We start from the raw sequence: 16,289 nt of genomic DNA on the forward strand, positions 1-16,289 counted from the left end.
ATGGCCTATTTATTGCCTTACCTTCCTAATCTTACTACATTTGCACACACTGTAGATAGATTTTTCTATTGTGTTATTGACTGTACGTTTGTTTATGTGTAACTCTGTTGTTTTTGTCACACTGCTTTGCTTTATCTTGGCCAGGTCACAGTTATAAATGAGAACTTGTTCTCAAATGGCCTACCTGGTTAAATAAAGGTGAAATATATTTATATTATAATTACATGGTCCTCCCTGTCTGTACTGTAGCCATGTTATTACCTGGTCCTCCCTGTCTGTAATGTAGCCATGTTATTACCTGGTCCTCCCTGTCTGTAATGTAGCCATGTTATTACCTGGTCCTCCCTGTCTGTAATGTAGCCATGTTATTACCTGGTCCTCCCTGTCTGTAATGTAGCCATGGGTCCTCACTGTCTGTATTACCTGGTCCTCCCTGTCTGTAATGTAGCCATGTTATTACCTGGTCCTCCCTGTCTGTAATGTAGCCATGTAATTACCTGGTCCTCCCTGTCTGTAATGTAGCCATGTAATTACCTGGTCCTCCCTGTCTGTAATGTAGCCATGTAATTACCTGGTCCTCCCTGTCTGTAATGTAGCCATGTTATTACCTGGTCCTCCCTGTCTGTAATGTAGCCATGTTATTACCTGGTCCTCCCTGTCTGTAATGTAGCCATGTTATTACCTGGTCCTCCCTGTCTGTAATGTAGCCATGTTATTACCTGGTCCTCCCTGTCTGTAATGTAGCCATGTTATTACCTGGTCCTCCCTGTCTGTAATGTAGCCATGTTATTACCTGGTCCTCCCTGTCTGTAATGTAGCCATGTTATTACCTGGTCCTCCCTGTCTGTACTGTAGCCATGTTATTACCTGGTCCTCCCTGTCTGTAATGTAGCCATGGTATTACCTGGTCCTCCCTGTCTGTAATGTAGCCATGTTATTACCTGGTCCTCCCTGTCTGTAATGTAGCCATGTTATTACCATGGTCCTCCCTGTCTGTAATGTAGCCATGTTATTACCTGGTCCTCCCTGTCTGTAATGTAGCCATGTTATTACCTGGTCCTCCCTGTCTGTAATGTAGCCATGTTATTACCTGGTCCTCCCTGTCTGTAATGTAGCCATGTTATTACCTGGTCCTCCCTGTCTGTAATGTAGCCATGTTATTACCTGGTCCTCCCTGTCTGTAATGTAGCCATGTTATTACCTGGTCCTCCCTGTCTGTAATGTAGCCATGTTATTACCTGGTCCTCCCTGTCTGTAATGTAGCCATGTTATTACCTGGTCCTCCCTGTCTGTAATGTAGCCATGTTATTACCTGGTCCTCCCTGTCTGTAATGTAGCCATGTTATTACCTGGTCCTCCCTGTCTGTAATGTAGCCATGTTATTACCTGGTCCTCCCTGTCTGTAATGTAGCCATGTTATTACCTGGTCCTCCCTGTCTGTAATGTAGCCATGTTATTACCTGGTCCTCCCTGTCTGTAATGTAGCCATGTTATTACCTGGTCCTCCCTGTCTGTAATGTAGCCATGTTATTACCTGGTCCTCCCTGTCTGTAATGTAGCCATGTTATTACCTGGTCCTCCCTGTCTGTAATGTAGCCATGTTATTACCTGGTCCTCCCTGTCTGTAATGTAGCCATGTTATTACCTGGTCCTCCCTGTCTGTAATGTAGCCATGTTATTACCTGGTCCTCCCTGTCTGTAATGTAGCCATGTTATTACCTGGTCCTCCCTGTCTGTAATGTAGCCATGATATTACCTGGTCCTCCCTGTCTGTAATGTAGCCATGTTATTACCTGGTCCTCCCTGTCTGTAATGTAGCCATGTTATTACCTGGTCCTCCCTGTCTGTACTGTAGCCATGTTATTACCTGGTCCTCCCTGTCTGTAATGTAGCCATGTTATTACCTGGTCCTCCCTGTCTGTAATGTAGCCATGTTATTACCTGGTCCTCCCTGTCTGTAATGTAGCCATGTTATTACCTGGTCCTCCCTGTCTGTAATGTAGCCATGTTATTACCTGGTCCTCCCTGTCTGTAATGTAGCCATGTTATTACCTGGTCCTCCCTGTCTGTAATGTAGCCATGTTATTACCTGGTCCTCCCTGTCTGTACTGTAGCCATGTTATTACCTGGTCCTCCCTGTCTGTAATGTAGCCATGTTATTACCTGGTCCTCCCTGTCTGTAATGTAGCCATGTTATTACCTGGTCCTCCCTGTCTGTAATGTAGCCATGTTATTACCTGGTCCTCCCTGTCTGTAATGTAGCCATGTTATTACCTGGTCCTCCCTGTCTGTAATGTAGCCATGTTATTACCTGGTCCTCCCTGTCTGTAATGTAGCCATGTTATTACCTGGTCCTCCCTGTCTGTAATGTAGCCATGTTATTACCTGGTCCTCCCTGTCTGTAATGTAGCCATGTTATTACCTGGTCCTCCCTGTCTGTAATGTAGCCATGTTATTACCTGGTCCTCCCTGTCTGTAATGTAGCCATGTTATTACCTGGTCCTCCCTGTCTGTAATGTAGCCATGTTATTACCTGGTCCTCCCTGTCTGTAATGTAGCCATGTTATTACCTGGTCCTCCCTGTCTGTAATGTAGCCATGTTATTACCTGGTCCTCCCTGTCTGTAATGTAGCCATGTTATTACCTGGTCCTCCCTGTCTGTAATGTAGCCATGTTATTACCTGGTCCTCCCTGTCTGTAATGTAGCCATGTTATTACCTGGTCCTCCCTGTCTGTACTGTAGCCATGTTATTACCTGGTCCTCCCTGTCTGTAATGTAGCCATGTTATTACCTGGTCCTCCCTGTCTGTAATGTAGCCATGATATTACCTGGTCCTCCCTGTCTGTAATGTAGCCATGTTATTACCTGGTCCTCCCTGTCTGTAATGTAGCCATGTTATTACCTGGTCCTCCCTGTCTGTACTGTAGCCATGTTATTACCTGGTCCTCCCTGTCTGTAATGTAGCCATGATATTACCTGGTCCTCCCTGTCTGTAATGTAGCCATGTTATTACCTGGTCCTCCCTGTCTGTAATGTAGCCATGTTATTACCTGGTCCTCCCTGTCTGTACTGTAGCCATGTTATTACCTGGTCCTCCCTGTCTGTACTGTAGCCATGTTATTACCTGGTCCTCCCTGTCTGTAATGTAGCCATGTAAATACCAGGTCCTCCCTGTCTGTAATGTAGCCATGTTATTACCTGGTCCTCCCTGTCTGTACTGTAGCCATGTTATTACCTGGTCCTCCCTGTCTGTAATGTAGCCATGTTATTACCAGGTCCTCCCTGTCTGTACTGTAGCCATGTAATTACCTGGTCCTCCCTGTCTGTAATGTAGCCATGTTATTACCAGGTCCTCCCTCTCTGTAATGTAACCATGTTATTACCTGGTCCTCCCTCTCTGTAATGTAGCCATGTAATTACCTGGTCCTCCCTGTCTGTAATGTAGCCATGTTATTACCTGGTCCTCCCTGTCTGTTCTGTAGCCATGTTATTACCTGGTCCTCCCTCTCTGTAATGTAACCATGTTATTACCTGGTCCTTCCTGTCTGTAATGTAGCCATGTTATTACCTGGTCCTCCCTCTCTGTAATGTAGCCATGTTATTACCTGGTCCTCCCTCTCTGTAATGTAGCCATGTTATTACCTGGTCCTCCCTCTCTGTAATGTAACCATGTTATTACCTGGTCCTCCTGCCAGACTCTTCTGTAAAATAAATATTTTTTTTGTTTTTGGGAACAGCAACAGCTTGATATTATAGTCACTGATTTTGAATAGATTTTTCGCTTGTTGTTTCAGCTCATTGTTTTGAACTAAAGCTAGGATTGTCTGCTGGTTTTGATCATTCTAGGGCTATATCCCAAATGGCACCCAATTCCCTATATAGTGCACCCTATGGGCCCTAGTCAAATGTAATGCACTAAATAGGGGGCCATTTGGGATACAGAGATTTCACCTGGCTGTCGGCTTATGTTATCTCTCACCTCACTGTTCATATGGATGTTGTTTAGAAGATGGTGATGCCTGACAGACGTGTTGTGTCTCTATATTGGCACCCTGTTCCCTATGGGCCCTGGTAAAAAGTAGTGCACTAAATAGGGGGTCCTTGTGGGACAAAGGATTGCTTCCTATTGAATTATTATATATATAATATTTATTTTTTTACTTCCTGTGCTGCAGCTTCATTGATTGGTGGAAAAAGTGAGTGATAGAAGGGGACACCGAAGCAGACAGGGCAGCACTAACCCTAACCCTAACCCTAACCCTGACCTGCTGCAATTGCCAGGTAAACACACACACACACACACACACACACACACACACACACACACACACACACACACACACACACACACACACACACACACACACACACACACACACACACACACACACACACACAGTACCCACATGCCGGAGACAGCAGGGGACATTGGCTGTGTGTTTTTCATTCAACTCACATTTACCAGGGCGGCAGGGTGGCCTAGTGGTTAGAGTGTTGGAGATGTCACCGGAAGGTTGCAAGTTCAAATCCCTGAGCTGACAAGGTGAAAATCTGTCATTCTGCCCCTGAACAGGCAGTTAACCCACTCCTAGGCCTTCATTGAATATAAGAATTTGTTCTTAACTGACTTGCCTGCCAGCAAAAATTATTCAGCCCCCTTAAGTTAATACTTTGTAGCGCCACTTTTTGCTGCGATTACAGCTGTAAGTCGCTTGGGGTATGTCTCTATCAGTTTTGCACATCGAGAGACTGAAATTTTTTCCCATTCCTCCTTGCAAAACAGCTCGAGCTCAGTGAGGTTGGATGGAGAGCATTTGTGAACAGCAGTTTTCAGTTCTTTCCACAGATTCTCGATTGGATTCAGGTCTGGACTTTGACTTGGCCATTCTAACACCTGGATATGTTTATTTTTGAACCACTCCATTGTAGATTTTACTTTATGTTTTGGATCATTGTCTTGTTGGAAGACAAATCTCTGTCCCAGTCTCAGGTCTTTTGCAGACTCCATCAGGTTTTCTTCCAGAATGGTCCTGTATTTGGCTCCATCCATCTTCCCATCAATTTTAACCATCTTCCCTGTCCCTGCTGAAGAAAAGCAGGCCCAAACCATGATGCTGCCACCACCATGTTTGACAGTGGGTATGAGGTGTTCAGGGTGATGAGCTGTGTTGCTTTTACGCCAAACATAACGTTTTGCATTGTTGCCAAAAAGTTCCATTTTGGTTTCATCTGACCAGAGCACTTTCTTCATGTTTGGTGTGTCTCCCAGGTGGCTTGTGGCAAACTTTAAACAACACTTTTTATGGATATCTTTAAGAAATTGCTTTCTTCTTGCCACTCTTCCATAAAGGCCAGATTTGTGCAATATACGACTGATTGTTGTCCTATGGACAGAGTCTCTCACCTCAGCTGTAGATCTCTGCAGTTCATCCAGAGTGATCATGGGCCTCTTGGCTGCATCTCTGATCAGTCTTCTCCTTGTATGAGCTGAAAGTTTAGAGGGACGGCCAGGTCTTGGTAGATTTGCAGTGGTCTGATACTCCTTCCATTTCAATATTATCGCTTGCACAGTGCTCCTTGGGATGTTTAAAGCTTGGGAAATCTTTTTGTATCCAAATCCGGCTTTAAACTTCTTCACAACAGTATCTCGGACCTGCCTGGTGTGTTCCTTGTTCTTCATGATGCTCTCTGCGCTTTTAACGGACCTCTGAGACTATCACAGTGCAGGTGCATTTATACGGAGACTTGATTACACACAGGTGGATTGTATTTATCATCATTAGTCATTTAGGTCAACATTGGATCATTCAGAGATCCTCACTGAACTTCTGGAGAGAGTTTGCTGCACTGAAAGTAAAGGGGCTGAATAATTTTGCACGCCCAATTTTTCAGTTTTTGATTTGTTAAAAAAGTTTAAAATATACAATAAATGTTGTTCCACTTCATGATTGTGTCCCACTTGTTGTTGATTCTTCACAAAAAAATACAGTTTTATATATTTATGTTTGAAGCCTGAAATGTGGCAAAAGGTCGCAAAGTTCAAGGGGGCAGAATACTTTCGCAAGGCACTGTATTTTCAGGTCTCTCCAGAGATGTTCGATCGGGTTCAAGTCTGGGCTCTGGCTGGGCCACTCAGACATTCAGAGACTTGTCTCGAAGCTACTCCTGCGTTGTCTTGGCTGTGTGCTTAGTTGTCCTGTTGGAAGGTGAACCTTCGCCCAAGTCTTAACCTGCTTCAGATCACTCAGGACCTTTTCATCAAGGTTTGCTCCGTACTTTGCTCCGTTCATCTTTCTCTCGATCCTGACTATCTTTCCCAGTCCCTGCCACTGAAAAACATCCAGCATGATGCTGCCACCACCGTGCTTCAATGTAGGGATGGTGTCAGGTTTCCTTCAGACATGACGCCTGGCCAAAGAGTTCAATCTTGGTTTGAGAGAGTCTTTAGGTGCCTTTTGGGGAAACTCCAAGCATGCTGTCATGTTCCTTTTTACTGAGGAGTGGCCTCTGTCTGGCTACTCTACCATAAAGGCCTGACTGATGGAGTGCTGCAGAGATGGTTTTCCTTCTGGAAGGTTCTCCCATCTCTACAGAACTCTGGAGCTCTGTCAGAGTGACCATTGGGTTCTTGGTCACCTCCCTGACCAAGGCCCTTCTCCCCCGATTGCTCAGTTTGGCCAGGCTGGCCAGCTCAAGGAAGAGTGTTGGTGGTTCCAAACTTCTTCCATTTAATAATGATGGAGGCCACTGTGTTCTTGGAAACCTTCAATGCTGCAAAAATGTTGGTACCCTTCTCCAGATCTGTGCCTCTACACAATCCTGTCTCAGAGCGCTACGGACAAAAAAAATTCAACCTCATGGCTTGGTTTTTCCTCTGCATGCACTGTCAACTGTGGGACCTTTTATATATACGGGTGTGTGCCTTTCCAAATCATGTCCAATCAATTGAATTTACCACAGGTGGACTCCAAGTTGTAGAAACATCTCAAGGAAGATCAATGGAAACAGGATGCACCTGAGCTCAAATTCGAGTCTCATAGCGAAGGGTCTGAATACTTTCGTACATAAGGTAAATAAGCTTTTTTAATAAATTTGCAACATTTTCGATAGACCCGTTTTCGCAACTGGACTGGATACATCAATGAGCTCTTTGCGGTATTGATCAACTAGATTTATTGACCTATTAGTTGTTAATATGACACATAATATTACTGTACAACTTAGACCTGTGACACACATCATGTTTCTAGCAGTTGTGCTCGTGTCTTCAGCTACTAAATGACTAAACTGTGAATGGCACCCTGTTCCCTATGTAGTGCACTGCATTAGATCAGGTCTGTACATCCTATTCCCTATGTAGTGCACTACTTTAGACCAGGTCTGTACACACTATTTCCTATGTAGTGCAGTGTTTTGGACGAGAGCTCTGAGACTATCAAGGGATACATATGTGTCTGTTTATGGCTCTATTATGACCCAGAGAGAGAGACTGCTTTTTCTGTTTAACAGCAAATGATCTCTTTAAGCTGACAGCATGCAGCAGGGTTCTGTAGAGCTGCATCAATAAGCCATCATGTAGTGATTCCCAGTCTAAATGTTAACATTATCTCGGTCTTCGTCCCTATATAGTGCACTACTTTAGACCAGGTCTGTACACCCTGTTCCCTATATAGTGCACTACTTTAGAACAGGTCTGTACACTCTGTTCCCTATATAGTGCACTACTTTAGACCAGGTCTGTACACCCTATTCACTATATAGTGGACTACTTTAGACCAGGTCTGTACACCCTGTTCCCTATATAGTGCACTACTTTAGACCAGGTCTGTACACCCCATTTCCTATATAGTGGACTACTTTAGACCAGGTCTGTACACCCTGTTCCCTATATAGTGCACTACTTTAGACCAGGTCTGTACACCCTGTTCCCTATATAGTGCACTACTTTAGACCAGGTCTGTACACCCTGTTCCCTATATAGTGCACTACTTTAGACCAGGTCTGTACACCCTGTTCCCTATATAGTGGACTACTTTAGACCAGGTCTGTACACCCTATTCCCTATATAGTGCACTACTTTAGACCAGGTCTGTACACCCTGTTCCCTATATAGTGCCACTACTTTAGACCAGGTCTGTACACCCTGTTCCCTATATAGTGGACTACTTTTAGACCAGGTCTGTACACCCTGTTCCCTATATAGTGGACTACTTTAGACCAGGTCTGTACACCCTGTTCCCTATATAGTGCACTACTTTAGACCAGGTCTGTACACCCTGTTCCCTATATAGTGCACTACTTTAGACCAGGTCTGTACACCCCCTATTTCTTTAGACCAGGTCTGTACACCCTATAGTGCACTACTTTAGACCAGGTCTGTACACCCTGTTCCCTATATAGTGCTACTTTCACTTTAGACCAGGTCTGTACACCCTGTTCCCTATATAGTCTGGTTCCTACTACTTTAGACCAGGTCTGTACACCCTATTCCCTATATAGTGCACTACTTTAGACTCTGACCAGGTCTGTACACCCTGTTCCCTATATAGTGCACTACTTTAGACCAGGTCTGTACACCCTGTTCCCCATATAGTGGACTACTTTAGACCAGGTCTGTACACCCTGTTCCCTATATAGTGCACTACTTTAGACCAGGTCTGTACACCCTGTTCCCTATATAGTGCACTACTTTAGACCAGGTCTGTACACCCTGTTCCCCTATATAGTGCACTACTTTAGACCAGGTCTGTACACCCTGTTCCCTATAGAGTGTATTAACCAGTACTACTTTAAGGAGGAGATTCACTACTTTAGACCAGGTCTGTACACCCTGTTCCCTATAGAGAGTACTACTTTCACTACTTTAGACCAGGTCTGTACACCCTGTTCCCTATAGAGAGTACTACTGCACTACTTTAGACCAGGTCTGTACACCCTGTTCCCTATATAGTGCACTACTTTAGACCAGGTCTGTCCACCCTGTTCCCTATATAGTGCACTACTTTAGACCAGGTCTGTACACCCTGTTCCCTATATAGTGCTCCATTCGTCTTTGTTACCCTGACATCTCCACTCGATCCACACTGCCACCCTCCATCCGCCGGCTATTCAGCTTGTTACTGGGCTGCACCTCATGTCCAGTAAAAGCCTGACTTTTCTCCGTGGCCCATGGGGAATAGGAAGCCCTTTGAGACGAACACTCTGACCTATCAGGACTCTTAATGTGCAGGCTAAATTTAGGCCGGGTCACTCAGACAGCTGGGTTAAACAGTGTCCTCCTCCCACAGACTGTAGTGAACACGGTTTCATCATCCTGTTCCATTTCCTGTATTAGCCTACTGTATGTATCAGAACTCTACTGATATTGTATAATATGACTTTATGGCTAGACAAGGCAACCTAATAAGGCAGGGATGCTTCCCAAATGGCACCCTATTCCCTACTTATGCACTACTTTAGACTACGTCCCATAGGGCTGATTGATTATTGGGAATAGGTTGCCATTCCCAACCAGGTTGGGCACAAATCAGAATTGACTCCGGTTCTACTCATGAGTTGAAATTAGATTGAATTGGCCACACCCCACAGAATGAAGAGTTTGAGAGACAGGAAGTAGAATGCCTTTGATTGAATTTCAACAAAATTCCACTGAGGACCTCAGTAACCACGTTTCCATGCACGGTTTTTATGCAAAGGAGATGATTGTGGACCTCTATACCAGGCGGTGTCAGAGGAAGGCCCTAAAAATTGTCAAAGACTGTTCTCTCTGCCTTTGCATGGCAAGGGGTACCGGTGCACCAATTCTAGGTCCAAGAGGCTTCTAAACAGCTTCTACCTCCAAGCCATAAGACTCCTGAACAGCTTATCAAATGGCCACCCAGACTATTCACATTGCCCCCCCCTCTTCTATGCTGCTGCTACTCTCTGTTATTTTCTATGCATAGTCACTTTAAAAACTCTATCTACATGTACATATTACCTCGACAATGGTGCCCCCGCACATTGACTCTGTACCGGTACCCCCTGTATATAGCCTCGCTATTGTTATTTACTGCTGCTCTTTAATTATTTATTATTCTTATCTCTTACTTTTTTGGGGGTGATTTTCTTAACTGCATTGTTGGTTAAGAGCTTTGAAGTAAGGGCTTTTAAACATTTCACTGTAAGGTCTACACCTGTTGGTTAAGAGCTTTGAAGTAAGCATTTCACTGTAAGGTTTACACCTGTTGTATTTGGCGCACGTGACAAATACAATTTGATTTTGAGTAAAGTCACACAGTATAAAAAATGAAAACATCTCCGTGGGTCATGCTGAACCAACTGTTTAATATCCTGACCTAGTGAGATATACATGGAGGAGGTTTAATATCCTGACCTAGTGAGATATACATGGAGGAGGTTTAATATCCTGACCTAGTGAGATATACATGGAGGAGGTTTAATATCCTGACCTAGTGAGATATACATGGAGGAGGTTTAATATCCTGACCTAGTGAGGTATACATGGAGGAGGTTTAATATCCTGACCTAGTTAGATATACATGGGGGAGGTTTAATATCCTGACCTAGTTAGATATACATGGGGGAGGTTTAATATCCTGACCTAGTGAGATATACATGGAGGAGGTTTAATATCCTGACCTAGTGAGATATACATCCTGACCTAGTGAGGAGGTTTAATATCCTGACCTAGTGAGATATACATGGAGGAGGTTTAATATCCTGACCTAGTGAGATATACATGGAGGAGGTTTAATATCCTGACCTAGTGAGATATACATGGAGGAGACCTAGTTTAACATGGAGGATTAATATCCTGACCTAGTGAGATATACATGGAGGAGGTTTAATATCCTGACCTAGTTAGATATACAGGGAGGTTTAATATCCTGACCTAGTGAATATACATGACCAATTAGAGAGGTTTAATATCCTGACCTAGTGAGGGAGGTTTAATATCCTGACCTAGTGAGATATACATGGAGGTTTAATATCCTGACCTAGTGAGATATACATGGAGGAGGTTTAATATCCTGACCTAGTGAGATGTACATGGAGGAGTGTCACGTCTGGTCAAGGTGGGTGGAATCAGGCGCAGAGAGCAGAAATGCGAATAATAAAGTTTATTCTCCGGTGAACAAAACAACAGTCAACCCAAAAGCAAGACAGGGTGAAAATCTCCAAAACAGGGAAAAGATAACCGGGAGAAAAACAAACAGCAAACACCGACAGACAAAACGAAATGACAAAATAAACAATCCCGCACAAAACACAAGGGGCGGGACAACCTACATAAATACAGACACTAATTAACTAAACAACACACAGGTGAAACCAATTAGACAAAACCAACAGATACACGAAAAAAGGATCAGTAGTGGCTAATAGGACGGTGACGACGACCGCCGAGCACCGCCCGAATGGGCAGGAGAGCCAACTTCAGCGGAAGTCGTGACAAGGAGGTTTAATATCCTGACCTAGTGAGATATACATGGCGGAGGCTCAATCAAGCTAGTCATCTTGACGACTTTCTAATTAACATTTTATCAAAGTACCTTTAGAGGCCATGCAATTCAGTACTCATCTCTAAAACAAAAACAATTTCGGACAAAAGAGTCCATATTAACAAAGGAAATTGAAGGACTAACAGTACAGTTAGATAGCAATAAAAACTGTATCATCGAGGCACAGAACAAGTTAGAGGAAAAAATCTTATTCAACAAAGATCCAGTGTAATATATTATAAAAATAAAGCAAACTGGATGGAATATGGGAACAAAATGCACTTTCTATTAATTTGTTATTTATTTTTACATAGAATATAGAAATGCTACCAAAAAATAATATACTGAAACTTGTTACAAAGGGTGGAGCCTATGATTCACCCAACAGTATATTTTGAAAGAGGAAGCAAAGTACTTTAAGCATGTTTTCATTTCATTCTCCTCCATCTCCACTAAGTGAACCTCATTGTATTGATTTTGTTTCTGATAATAATGTGAAATTAACATCTGTACAGAAAGACTCATGTGAAGGCCATATTACAGAGGAGGAACTTCTTGATACAATTAAAGCATTTAAGGCTGGGAAAACTCCAGGGCTGGAGGGTTAGGGTTAGACGTGTCATGACGTGGCCCTCTTTGGATATAGCAAGCACCAACTCTCTCTCTCTCACCACCTCTCTCATCCCCCTTACACCCAGGTTCTGTTATCTCAGGTCGTAAATTCCTGGAGGAGACTCTCTCCCTCATGCAGTATAGAGAGAGGGTTCACAGTAGAACAAAGGAACTTCTTCTACCTCACAGAACTTGAGAACTGAACAATGTCCATATTTTGGAGAATGTGTAACCGGTCGTTCGAGAATCCAGCTATTAAATGAATGAGTAAAGAAAAGAAACTATTTGTGATTTTTTTAAATGTGATTTTAAATGGTTTAATGAAAGAGAATCCAATTCCCTTTAAAGTTAACAAAGTCATTGGCCCGCCCCCACGAGCACAGACATCGATCTGGCGTCATGGGACAGCCTTTCTGTTAAGAATATAACCCCCACTTGAAGGAATTCCCTTCAGACCTACCTCGGTCAGCTGAGGGAGCTCAGGTTGAGTAGAGATCACAAGAATCTCAGTAGAAGCTAAGGTTGGAACGGTTGTTGAAACTCTGAGACTATCGATTCCGACAGAATAAGAGCAACTCTTCGATACTAATTACTAGTCTGCAGCTAGGAATTCTGTACCATTAGATGCGAAGACCGACAACCACCGAAACATCTATTCTATAAGAACATTTCTGAATGGGACTCTGAAGTATCCATTCTAACCACGAAAGATGGGCGGATCGACTTCCAACAGAGAAACGGACGATTCCAACGGAGATCACGACGACACACTGAGCGTAAATGTACATATTGATTGCAATTATTCCCGAATGAGTGAGTGTTCATGTGCAAAGGATTAGCATTTAAATTATATAATTATCAACTGTGTAGTGACTTCTGTCTTTTGCACCCTTCTCAGTCCACACCCACCTTCCCTTCTCAGTCCACACCCACTTTCCTTTTGTCCACCAAGCCGCCATACCGGTTAAGCCCACTAGGGCACATCCCCTATCATTTCCTTGTAGCCATATCTACTGTTTGTTTATGCAGTTCTGTGATTTAGTTAGTTCGTAAATAAATTATTAAGACAATTGATGTATGGATGATTCATAGCAAAGACTGGGTTCGTGCAGATAACCAACAATTTATGACGTTTGGAATGAGACTAACGTGAGGTAAAGAATAATTCATTAGTTAGAAGACTAAATGATCAGATGTTAAAATAACTAAAAAGTTATATTAGGAAAATTATAATTTTGTAATCTGCAGATTTTCCTTGGTGCCCAGACTTCCTAGTTAATTACATTTACATGATTAGTTTAATCACTTAATAATAATCACAGAGAATTGATTTGATAAAGTAGCAGTCTTCACTTTATTAATGATGCCAAAGACCCGACACCCGAAATGGAAAATACCCTGATTATCTCTTTAGTCATATCCTGGTTTACCTATTTCATTATGGCCCTGCCTACACCTAACAAGTTGATTTTTAAAATTATAATAGCAAAAAAGATTTCATGTTATTTGCAATGGCAAGCCAGACAAAATTAAAAGGGCCTATTTATATACTGAATATGAACTCAGAGGGCAGATATGATTAATTATTAAAGCATTAGACCTCTCACTAAAGTATTCAGTCATACAAAAGTTCTACTTAAATCCCAAATGGTTCTCTAGTAAATTGGTAGGAATGTCTCACCCCATGTTCAAGAATGGCCTTTTTCCCTTTATTCAGATTACAACGGCTCACTTTCGGTTATTTGAAAATGAAATTGTCTCCAAAGTCTATTTTTTAAACAAGCCATAGAAATGTGGTTTGCAATTTCAGTTTAATCCACCTGAAAAAAACAGAACAAATAATACAACACATATTGTGGTTAAATATATAAATATAAATATATAAATATACTAATTGATTAAAAAAACATATTTTTCTAAGAAATGTTTAAAAAAGGTATAATTTTAGTGAATGATATCATGAATAGGGCTGGTGGAGTTCTGTCACACATACAGCTAACACAGACATATGGAAATGTCTGCTCTACCCAAAATTACAACCAATTAATTGCAGCATTACCACAAAAATGGAAGAGGCAAGTAGAAGGGGAAAGAAGTAAGGAACTTTTATGTCAGCCCTGTATTAAAGAACATAAATGGTTAAAGAAAAGTGTGATAAATAATTTAAGGACTAAAAAACTGACAGCTGTGCCATATAAATTGCAAAATAGTTGGGAAGAGATGTTCGATGTAACCATTCCATGGCACAGAACAAATAATACAACAAATATTGTGGTTAAATCCAAATATACAAATGTACATAAATACATACATTCGGAAAGTGTTCAGACCCCTTGACTTTTTCCACATTTTGTTACGTTACAGCCTTATTCTAAAATTGATGAGTTAATTTTTTTTACCATCAAGGTAATTGAGGTAAAATGTACATGTTGGTAGTGTTATTAAATTAACTATGCTTAGATAACAACAGCGTAGCATTAGGGGAGGGGCAATACAAATAGTCTGGGTAGCCATTTAATGAGGTGTTCAGGAGTCTTTTGGCTTGGGGGTAGAAGTTGTTGAAAAGCCTCTTGGACCTAGACTTGGTGCTCTGGCACCGCTTGCCGTGCGGAAGCAGAAAGAACATTCTGATCAGGGTGGCTGGAGTCTTTGACAATTTTTAGGGCCATCCTCTGATACCGCCTGGTATAGAGGTCCTGGATGGCACAAAGCTTGGCCCCGGTGATGTACTGGGCCATACGCACTACCCTCTGTAGTGCCTTGTGGTCAGAGGCCGAGCAGTTGCTGTGATGCTCTCGATGTTGCAGCTGCAGAACCTTTGGAAGATCTCAGGACCCATGCCAAATCTTTTCAGTTTCCTGAAAAGTCTAGGTTTTGTCGTGCTTTCTTCACGACTGTCTTGGTGTGCTTGGACCATGTTAGTTTGTTGGAGATGTGGACGCCATGGAACTTAAAGCTGCTCCACTACAGCCCCATCGATGAGAATGGGGGCGTGCTCAGTCCTCCTTTTCCTGTAGTCCACAATCATCTCCTTAGTCTTGGTTACGTTGAGGGATAGGTTGTTGTCCTGGCACCACACGGCCAGGTCTCTGACGACCTCTCTATAGGTTGTCTCGTTGTTGATGGTGATCAGGCCTTCCACTGTTGTGTCATCGGCCACCTTAATGATGGTGTTGGAGTCGTGCCTGGCCGTGCAGTCATGAGTGAACAGGGAGTACAGGAGGGGATTGAGCACGCACCCCTGAGGGGCCCCCATGTTGAGGATTAGCATGGCAGATGTTTTGTTACCTACCGTCAGGAAATCCAGGATCCAGTTGCAGAGGGAGGTGTTTAGTCCCAAGGTCCTGAGCTTAGTGATGAGCTTTTTTTCTTTTCTTTTTTTTGTTGCTGAATTTTACCCCTTTTTCTCCCCAATTTCGTGGTGTCCAATTGTTGTAGTAGCTACTCTTGTCTCATCGCTACAACTCCCGTACGGGCTCGGGAGAGACAAAGGTTGAAAGTCATGCGTCCTCCGATACACAACCCAACCAGCCGTACTGCTTCTTAACACAGCACGCATCCCGGAAGCCGTGCACCGTGCACCTGTATGCAACCTTGATTAGCGCGTACTGCACCCGGCCCGCCACAGGAGTCGCTGGTGTGCGATGAGACAAGGACATCCCTACCGACCAAGCCCTCCCTAACCTGGACGACGCTAGGCCAATTGTGCGTCGCCCCGCGGACCTCTCAGTCGCGGCCGGTTACGACAGAGCCTGGGCGCGAACCCAGGGACTCTGATGGCACAGCTGGCGCTGCAGTACAGCGCCCTTAACCACTGCGCCACCCGGGAGGCCCCCTTGATAAGCTTTGAGGGCACTATGGTGTTGAACGCTCAGCTGTTCCATGTGTCCTGTTGGGAAAGGGCAGTGTGGAGTGCAATAGAGATTGCGTCATCTGTGGATCTGTTTGAGCGGTATGCAAATTGGAGTGGGTCTAGGGTTTCTGGGATAATGGTGTTGATGTGAGCCATTACCAGCCTTTCAAAGCACTTCATGGCTACAGATGTGAGTGGTACGGGTCGGTAGTCATTTAGGCAGGTCACCTTAGTGTTCTTGGGCACATGAACTATGGTTGTCTGCTTAAAACATGTTGGTATTACAGACTCGGACAGGGAGAGGTTGAAATTGTCAGTG

This window comes from Oncorhynchus masou, chromosome 31 (genome assembly GCF_036934945.1).
Source record: "Oncorhynchus masou masou isolate Uvic2021 chromosome 31, UVic_Omas_1.1, whole genome shotgun sequence".
In the NCBI taxonomy this organism is placed as follows: domain Eukaryota; kingdom Metazoa; phylum Chordata; class Actinopteri; order Salmoniformes; family Salmonidae; genus Oncorhynchus; species Oncorhynchus masou.